Genomic DNA, 10,789 nt, shown 5'->3' on the forward strand with positions numbered 1-10,789 from the left:
GTAAAGAGGTATGTTTTAGTTGATACTATGCAGGAATGTTTAATGAACCAAATGTGCAAAGTTTATAACCAGTGTCGCAGTGTAACGACTATCAGCATTGTAGCTTCTTCAACACCCAAATATCAGTTTTGGACAATTTAGTTCCAGAGTCTCAAGAAAAAAATTACAAATAATTCAATGAAGAAGCACCAAACTAAGAAATACCACAGCACTAGAAAGCATAGTTAAGCACCACAACAAACATTTTTTGTTGTGCCATAGTTGAATTGTTAAGGAAAATATATGTCGCACTAGCTCAACCAAAAGTTGCACTAGTTCAATCAACAAAGATGTTGGGTTAGGCCAACATCATAGTGGAGCAACATCGAGGTTCTAGGTCATATTCAAACACTTCAGTGCTACCTTGTCAAGTGTCATGGTGCCTGAGTCCATTTTTGTATTAAGTATGAATAGTTTTAAGTCTTTTTGTGGGAGTTTTTTAGAGAAATCTAGGGGAGAATATGAGAAAGACTAGTAAGTAGAGAGATACATCATTTGGTGTGGCTAGTTAACACTGTAGTGAGTAAACAATAAATTAAAGAGGTAAGGAGCGTGGAGAGCGAAGTTGTAATGGGAGATTCACTTAGGGTAGGGTTCATCTACAGGATATATTTGAGATTCTTCATTTCAGGTGATATTTTCTTCATCTTCTCTACATGTACTTTCTTTCTTGAAGAAGTAATGGAATCTATGTTCAATTTTTTATTCAATGGTTGCCTAAATTCATAGTCTTGGACTGTTGATATGAAACTTTTTTAATTTCTTATATAGACTCTTATATTTTAAATTTTGAATGGTTATTTTTAGTATCTCCTACTTTTCATTTAGTTTATGCAGTGGTCATGTATAAAATTAATATTTGATGTGAACATTGCCTTGATGATTGAATGTTGGATAATTATGAGAGTTGAGATAGAACGCTAGCATGCCCGGACATAGAATAGTTAGTATTCTAGGGTCTATGGAGATTTAATAATTATAGGAATGTCATAAACCTTCTTTTACATCCTTATAAGCTTGATAGAGATCTAAGGATGCATATGCTATGATTCACAACTAATGTAGTGGAGTATGCTTAGGAAAACTTAGGATATTCAATTTCATTACTCCAAAACTCTTTAATGATTGGTATCTTCACTATATTTTGCAATTTTACACTCTTATTGTTTTAATGTTACTCAAGTTTCTTGTTATACCATTATAATGTAGCTCAAGTATGAGGAACTCCAAAACATATGATTTAGAGATATGAATATACTTCCCACTTTTTAAGTAACCATCAATCACTAAAAATAAGCTATGTATTATAAGGAACTTATCTAGAAGCTCAAGTGAAATTAAAAAAATTAGACATAAATTAAATTCTTCTTTAAGTTTATCAAAATTTGGGACTTGAAATTATGTGGAAGATAATGCCAATGTCACTAAAGATGGGAGGATTTTCTTAAACCAAAGAGGATTCAATTTTAAGGCTTTGTGGATAATGAATCCTAAAATAATACCTCATCTATAAAAAAGAGACACTACTTTAGATTGATATAAAGTTTTTCATTTCTAAGTATGTTGAATACTAACCTAAGGTGCTTCACATGCCCCTTCTAATAAAGTTTAAAAATGAAACAACAACAACATCATCAAGCCTTTATCCCACTACATGGGTTTGGCTACATGAATCTTTTTTCTCCATTTTGTCTTGTTAAGAGATAAATAATCATTTAAATCTAATAAAGAATGGACATTTCTAATATTTTCTAAATAAGTCTTTTTAGGTCTACCTCTACCTTTCTTAACATAAGCTAAATCTAATACATTTAGTCTCCTAACTGGGTCATCATAAGGCACCATTTGATGCTACCAAACCATTAAAGGTGACTCTCTCTAATATTTTCGTTCATTGGAGCTACTCCAACCATTTTATTTGTATTCTTATTTTGTATCCTAACTCTATTAGTAAAGTCACTCATCCAACTAAGCATCCTCATTTCTTCAACAAAAAACTTAATATGGTGCTTCTATTTTAATTATCAATATTTTGTACCACAAAGCATTACTGATCTCACCACCATCTTATAGAATTTTCCCTTAGGCTTGAGTGGGACTTTTCTATCACAAAACAAGCTTGATGCATTCCTCCACTTCAACCATACAATTTGAATCCTACTAATAATATCCTCATCTATTTAACCATCACTCTGAACAAAGGCATTAAGATATATAAACCATGTACTCCTCTTAATGACTTGGTCATCTAAAGTCATAATCCCCTAACTAGATTTATTACTACTAAAATTACACTCCATATATTTGATTTTAGATATACTCAAATGAAAATGTTTGGAATTTGAGGTTGACCTCCATAATTCAAGTTTACCTTCAACTCCCTCTCTAATCTTATCAATAAGAAGATTGTCATTAACAAAAAACATGCACTAGGATAAAATCTCTTGCAAATGTGTAGTGAGAACATCTATGACTAAAGTAAAAGATATAATCTTAAGGTTGATCCTTAATGTAATCAACCTAAAATAGGAAAATTCTTGGTCAAATCACCTTAACATAAGTAAAAACTCCAATATGCATATCCTTAATTACTTGAATATAAGCATTATTAGCCCCTTTCTTTTCTAGAACTCTCCCATGCACTTCTCTTGAAACATTATCATATACTTTCTCTAAATAATAAAAATCATATGTAGATCATCCTTATTCTCTCTATACTTCTCCATCAAACCTCTCAATAAATATATAACTTCCATAATAGACTAATCGACAAGAATCCAAATTGATTTGAGAAATAATAATGTCATAACCTTTGCTCCAAAAATCTCTCCCATAGTTTTAAGAATGGCATATTAACTTAATTCCTTTGTAATTTCTATAATTATATACATCACATTTATTATAAAAAATAGGAATCATCACACTCATTCTCTACTCATCTGGCATTTTTTTAGTATTCAAAATAATATTTAAAAGTTTTATAAGCCAAGAAGTTTCTTCATCTCCTAAGCATTTCTACACCTCTATTGGGATATCATCAGGTTCAATAATTTTTCCACACTACATTTTCTTTAAAGCCTTTTTAACTTTTGTTTTAATAATATGCCACTAAAAATATTTTTTATTTTATTTTATTTAGGGTGATAAGGTCACTAAAATGAATTCTATTCTCACCATTTTCATTAAAAAGTTTAGTAAAATATCTCATCCACTTTTGTTGAATATCCTCTTTTAATAAAAGTACTTTTTGATCTTCATCTTTAATGCACTTCACTTGAACTAAATCCTTACTACTCCTATCTCCTGTTGACCTCATTTTTTTATGAGGTCACTTGGACTAATTCAGATACCAGATCTACCTAGACCCAAACCTTGGTCAAGCCTGGTTGACCAGGTCAAACTCTTTTGACCAAAATACCCCTTAAGAGTTTAATGGGTCATTTTAACCAAATCTACCCTTAAGCTTTCCCATTTTGAATTAAACCACCAAATCAAAATCCAAACCCTCAAATTCTCAAACATATTCCAAAGAATGACCCAAGTATATTCAAGCCCAATTTGAGTCAAATCATATAGTTTTGACTTGGTCAAACTTTAATGATTTGGTCAAAACCTCACATTCAATGCATTCATCCATTCAAGCTCAACCCCCTTTCAAACTTTGATTCAAATACATTCAAATTTATTCTAAGTCAAGTCACCTTGAATTTACTTGGTCAAACATTAACCTATGATTAAAGTCATATATCCTATATGCCTTTCCACTCAAGTGTTAAACCTTATTGAATTGAGAACTTTTGAATCCATTTTACTTGACATTTTGAATATCCCTTGATATGATATGACTCAAACCATGGTCAAGTTGACCAAGTCAACCCATACATGTTGGTCAAATCCTCATAGCTCTAACCAAATCTCTATGTATTTTAATTTGAGCCCTCAAGACTTTACCCAACCAGCACTTTAAGGCACCTTCACTGCCACCTCAGCATGCATGACCTATTGACTGCTCAAACAGTCAATGGGTGGTCAAATGAGCTTCTCAAGGGTTAAGTTAGCTCTAATTGCTTAATCCCTCTTATTTAAACCTCTCCAATTGCTTAATCAGACTCTAGAACATTACTAGGTTCTATCTTAGCCCTTGGATCAAGATCAAATGGTCCACATCACTCCACATGTCCAAATGGGGACCAAAACCCCTTTCCACATGGCATGTCCTTCCCTTGTCCTTGGCTCCTGCTTCTACCTACTCACTGGACAGATGGCTTGATCATAGACACTCCCTCAGTCAATTTTAGCCATTCATTTGATCTAAGGACAAGTGAATAGGGGAAACACCCTAATCAAGCTCATTCTCAACCTAACTCTCTCTCTCTCTCTCTCTCTCCAGATTCAAGCCTTCCTCAGAGCTCTTAGAGGTTTATTCTAGACCTCAAAAGCTTTTTCTTCATATCCTCAGTTGAATCCTACCTTTCAAAGTCACCGGAGATAAGCTTTCCGGTAAGTGCAAGCATTTTCCGTCTAAGGAGTTGTAGCACTCGATCCAGGCACTTCTAGCTCGTGGAGTCTTCAACAACATGGAGCGTGGACAGCCTACAAATGCAACATGCCACTAAACGGTTCAACCTGTCCTTAAACTGACGTATAATATTAAACATTATGTAGATACACTTAGTTCAAATTAACTTTTGGTAAAGCAATTATTAAGTTAAATAAAAGCTTCCCCATGATTTCTGTTCACCTAGGCTACCTAGGTTTAAAATTTCAATTCATTTGATTGACTGGATCAAATAAATGAGCTCAAAAATGAGTTCTAGGGCGTTTAGGTGGTCATCTAAGGGCGTATATTTTTTGAGCCATTGATTTAAATATCAATGGCTCTGATCTCGTCATCTTGTAGTCCGTCCCACCGCACAATGCCTCTAGTGGTTCAGATCTCCCGTACGACGTGATAATAGCCATAAGATCTAAACAGGTGACGACGCGTACTAACAAAGACAAGTCAAAATCGTGTGTTAAAAGTTGTGTCGCCGCCATCTCATGATTGGCATTTAATGCCCACCAACATTATTTTTTTACTGGACAAACCAGAAGGCGCCACGTGGTGCCACTATCGTCAGATCTATTAATTAAAATTAATTTAGTTTTAATTAATTTTAATTAACAAAAAGTTTTAAGATAATTTTAAAAATTTATTTTTTATTAAAAAAATTAAGTATTTTATATAAAAATTTTTAGTAAATTAAGCAGCTTAATTTAAAATAAATTTTACTTTTAAATAATAATAAACCCATTTTAAATTATTTTAAGTATTAAATATTAAATATTCTTAATTAATTAATATTTAATCAAAATATTAATTACAATATTTTTAGAATTTTATTTAATAAACCTTAATTTTTTTATTTAATTTTTCATAAGACATTTTAAAACCTATATTGATATTATTTTGAAGTTATATTTAATATTAATTTTATTTATATTTAAATATAATTCTTAATCATTAATAGTATTTAAGGAATGATTAAAAATTTTAGTTTAATCATGAATTATTAAAATCTTATATTAAGACTTTCAAAATTAAAACTACTTTAATTTGAGATAAAATTTAATTTAAATTAATTTTAAATGCTTTGAATAAAGTTAAATAATTAAATAATTGAGATAAATTCAAATATTTTTGAAAATTCAAAAATATTTTAATAAATTCAAAATTTTAGAAACATTTAATATTTAATTCACCTTGTATTTAATTAGTATTTTAATTACTAATTAATTTTAAATTAATTTAAATGTCTTAATTACCTTAAACTTTTAAAATTTAAAACAAATTCAAATTAATTCAAAAATACATATAAAAATATTTTTAATTTGAAATTTAATTTTGAAATTTAAAAATCATTTATTTTAAATAATTTGAATTATTTGAATATCTTTAATATTTAATTAAATATTATATTGATTATTTTAAATATTAAAATTATTTATAAATCACTTTAAAAAATTATTAGTGAATCTCTCAAGTCTTTAAAATTTATATTTATAAGATTTTAAATCATCTTATTTTAAAATGTATATCCTCATATATATATATATAATATATATATATATATATATATTGAAATTTACTTTTAAATTATGTATATTAAATCTTTAATATTTGAGAGATCCCTTTTGAAATCTCAAACATAGGTTGAGTGTGTGAATGGAACTCATGGGGGAAATGATTGGTGAATAATTATGTATTAATTATTCACTAATCATATCATAGGTTGAGTGTGCCTAACTGCCGCCGAAACCGCTGGTATTACCGGTGGCTATAGGATTGTCGGTCATAGCCGCTGGTAATAGCTGAATTTCCTATAGTGGCTGGTTGGGGGAGGTGTGTTGGACCTAGGGCCACCTAATAAAGGTGTTTGCTAGGCTCAATTGAGCTTAGGGAGGGAGTTGGCTCAATCCCAAGTGGTTTTGGCCACTTTGGGTTAACCTAAATCTTAACCCAAGTTGACTTAATTGTTGTGTTGGCTAGGAAAGGAGTATTAGGTCAAGGGAGACCCAATGGAACCTTAGGTTGGATTCAATTTGGTTAGGGTTGAAAAATGGCTCAAGAGGGATCTCTCTTTGGGCATTTGGGTCAAGCCAAATGGCCAACACAAGAAAACTCAAGGCTTGGGCCTCCAAGAGGGGTCTCTTGGAGGCCTAATGGATCTCCCCATGGGTCTAAATGGGATTGAAATTATCTTGGTCAAAGGGTTCGGATGAATGGGGGTGTATGAGAGATCTGGTCAAACTTGGTTAACTTGGTCAACCAAGTTGACCCAGGACCAAGACTTGAGTCCCTTGAATTCAAGTTGATCATATAGACTCAATGGGAGTGGCGTCATGCCAAGGAGAGGGCTTTGGTTTGAGATGAGCATTTGATCCCAAAGGAGGCACCTTAGTCAACCAGGTTAACCCATGGGCCATGACTAGGTCTAATAGGTCCCAAATGATGTTTGAAAATGATTGGAGGAGGTTTCAAGGGTTGATGAGGTTAAATCATATTGAATTTTAGTAAAAATTCTAAAAGCCCCCTTAGAGTGCATTTTGGTCATTTTGACTTCTGATCAATTCTAGGCCAAAGTGAGTCCATAAAAATATAGATTAATGCTTAACATGTTAATATCAAAGGACTGGGAGAGATTAAAGGGTTTGGAGGGGACTCCTAGGTCAAATTTTATTGGTTGATTTGCCTAGTGGCATAAGTCATAAATATTTGAAGGTTTTGCAGCTTTTGGAAATTGATTTAGTTTCTAAGCTCAGAAATATCAGATTAAGCTCAAACTTGAAGGATGACCCCAGAGACATATCTTATCAATATGCAATTGATAGACTTTGAATTAGATGTCAGTTGATTAGGTTTTGAAGTGTTTGTAGAAATACTAGGGAAGGCTTTCAGGACCTAGGCCCTATCCATGGATTTTGGTATGGAGTGTCCTAAGATCTAAATTGATCCTAGACTCTGGAGACTAATAAAATCTTAGGATCTAGAAAGTCCTGGGTCTAGAGTCTAGGAATGGGTCAAATTGACCTCATGCAAAAATGAGGTCAACAATAGTTTTTTGGTTAATATTTTACTCTTTGCATTTCTTTTTATCACTATTTAGGTAAGTTTAGTCATTCTTAATTTTTCCTCATTTCTAGGGTGTTTGTTTAATAGATTTGTAGATGATTAATAAAATGTATTATGATAAAAGCAACATTTTGGTAATCATCCATCTTATGCACCTAAAAAAAATTATCTATTTGAACTACCAAATTAAAAATTTTATTATGATCGTCTACACCATTATAGCAGGCGCCTTACTTTAAGTCTCTTAGTATGGTCATTAAAAATTTTTAACTTGGCTATTTTTGTGGTGCCTTTTAACCATATTCTTATAAAAAGGTAGCCTCCTAAGATATTAATGTTCAAACATTTTATTATGATTCATCATCATGTGATTAAAACTATGTGGGTTCCATGGGTGTAGTACTTGGGGTGGGTAGTAGCAATATTTTATATTTTTATGACCAAAATAGCCATCTCATTCCATATCTCATATATTTGACACCTACTCTTAATCATTTGAATTATATCCTAATAAATAAACTTTTGGTTTATGCATGTATTTAATATTTGTAAGCCCTTTGTATTTAATTTGGGCAAGCATATTGCATTAAAATTTCATAAGGTGTATTTCCAACAACAAATGTTAAGTTAGTCAAAAGCTATATAACATGAGCTCAGATTTGTGGGTATGCTCTCTACATTTTTATTTTATTTTATTTTATGTGAATCACTCCCTTAAAAAGGGCTGAGAAGAAGCAAAACATAGAAATATGCTTGAATAATAATTTGCTTGATATGAACTTTGGAATACTAAGTATAGTGTTTATATAAAATACTATTATATCACATATTACTAAACTACCCAAGGTGGTTATAAGTAAGAAAAAGGTTCTTGTACAGCTGCCTGGGTGAAACTGAAAATGCCAGAGGATGGAGCAGAGCATTATGCTTCCTATTGCTGTGAGGTGGATGTGGAGTCATTAACAGCCCCCCTCAAACTGATGTGTGGAAGCACCAACAGTTTGGAACGGAGATGATAGAGTCTTTGAGTATGAAAAAATTAGGTGAAAATGTCAGCTACCTGATCAATTGTAAACACATGATGAATGGTAATGTGGCTAGCTTGAACACAATCTCGGATGAAATGATGATTGATCTCTATATACTTAGTTCTTGCATGGAAGAACTACAAAAAAGATGTAAAAATCACCAATTTTTCTTCTTGATTTTATTAATTCACAATAAATGGGAATTAAAAAAGGTAAAATTTAGATATTAACTTGTGGTGGATGATCAATTCATTAATAATAAGTACCAATGGTTCAAGCTTTAAGTGCTCATTATGATGAAATTCCCATAGCCTGAGCTTTATGTCATACCATAGTTAACCTTGCCTTAGAAGGGTTGATATGTGGCATGAATTTATTATTGAAGAGTTTAATTAATGTAGGAATCACTCTTGAGCTGTTTGGAGAAGACCACTTGATGTGTAGGGCCAATAGAGAGGTATGAAAGGATATATTAGGCTACACCTTAAAAATATCTCTTTAGGTTTCTCATTTGGGGTGTGCCATGGAGGAAGATTTAGGGAATTGATGTCCTTAAAAGTGTTAATGGAATTTTAATAGAAGTGTTTTAGGTTTTTAATGTATAACATGAAAATTTATGGATGTTTAAGAGAATGAACACTAAAACTATGTTAATGTGCCTAATTTGGGCTAATTTCATTAATCATGGAATATTTGGTTAGGTAAAGTTACTAATGGTGTTTCTATGGACAAGAAAGGATTTTAAGTATTATAAGAGTGTAAGGAAGATATATTTGGAGTTCTTAGTGGGCATAAGATGTTTTGGGGTGAAGGGAAAATTTAAATCAAGCTTAAGGGTTGTCCTAGTTTGGTTGACCACTTCAAGAAGAATTGAGAAATATTATTTTTTATTATTTTAAGGTAGGTAATGTTGACCTCATTTTTGTATGAGGTCATTAGAATCAATCCAATCCCTAGATCTATTCAGACCATAGGATCTACTCAAACCCTAGGATCTATCTAGATCCTAGGTCTACCTAGACCCTAGGATCAATCCAGATCTTAGATCAATCTAGATTCAAGTTTACTATCCTAATTTGCCTTGTCCCTTGGGTCTACTCTCCAAATTTGAGCTCAATTTAAGGCCTCAAACTCCAAAAGCTAGATTGAAATCCAAAGGCTACAAAACCTTTAAATATTTATAACCTATGCCATCAGACCTATCGCCTAGTGGAAATTGATCTTGGGGCCTTCTCCAAAGCCTCTAACAAAATTTAGGTCGTTGATTATGATTTTTGGAGCAGTAAACTATATTTTGGTGGACCCACTTTTACCCCTAGTTGACTAGGGGTCAAAATGACCTAATACCCCTTATGGGATTGAACAATCATTTCAAACCAAATAGCCTCATCTTTGCATGAGACCACTTCCAGCATATTTCAAATATCAAGCCAACCATGTTGGACCTGAACCCAGGCCCTAGGTCAACCTAGTTGACTAAGTCAACCTAGGTTGACCAAAGAGGCCCTTAAGGGTTCAAACAATCAATTTGACTTAAATGACCTCCCTAGACCCTAAATCCTCCTCCAACATATTCAAAATATCATTTCAAACATGGTGAGCCTAGATTTAGAACTTGGGTCAAGCTGGTTCACCAAGTCAAGTAGTGTTGACCTAAATGCCTTTTAAGGGTCAAATTGGTCATTTCCACTCAAATAACAAATTCAGACTGTGAGACCACCTCCATTAGTCTCAAAATATCAAATCAAACATGTCAAGCCTAAACCCTGGCCTTGGGTTAACCTAGTTGACTATATTGAAATTCCAAAAAATTAACCTTTTCCTTAGAAAAGTATTTTTTCAAAAGTTCAAACTTTTTCAATCAAACACGTAAATAAATTATTGAATAATTATAAGAAGGTGGGAGGAGAAGTTATGAGAGTTTATAGAGTTTAGCATCTAGAGAAGTGATTCATATGGCTTACACTAAGAAGAGCACATAAGGGTGGGAGGGCTGGGTTGACCACCAAGCTTTCAAACCTAGAGTTTGCAATACCAAAATTTTTAAAAAACAACAAAAAGTTTTATTCATTCACTCAAGAAAAAAAATGAACTTTACATTAGGTTCTAG

Source organism: Dendrobium catenatum, unplaced genomic scaffold (genome assembly GCF_001605985.2).
Source record: "Dendrobium catenatum unplaced genomic scaffold, ASM160598v2 fragScaff_scaffold_716, whole genome shotgun sequence".
Taxonomy (NCBI): domain Eukaryota; kingdom Viridiplantae; phylum Streptophyta; class Magnoliopsida; order Asparagales; family Orchidaceae; genus Dendrobium; species Dendrobium catenatum.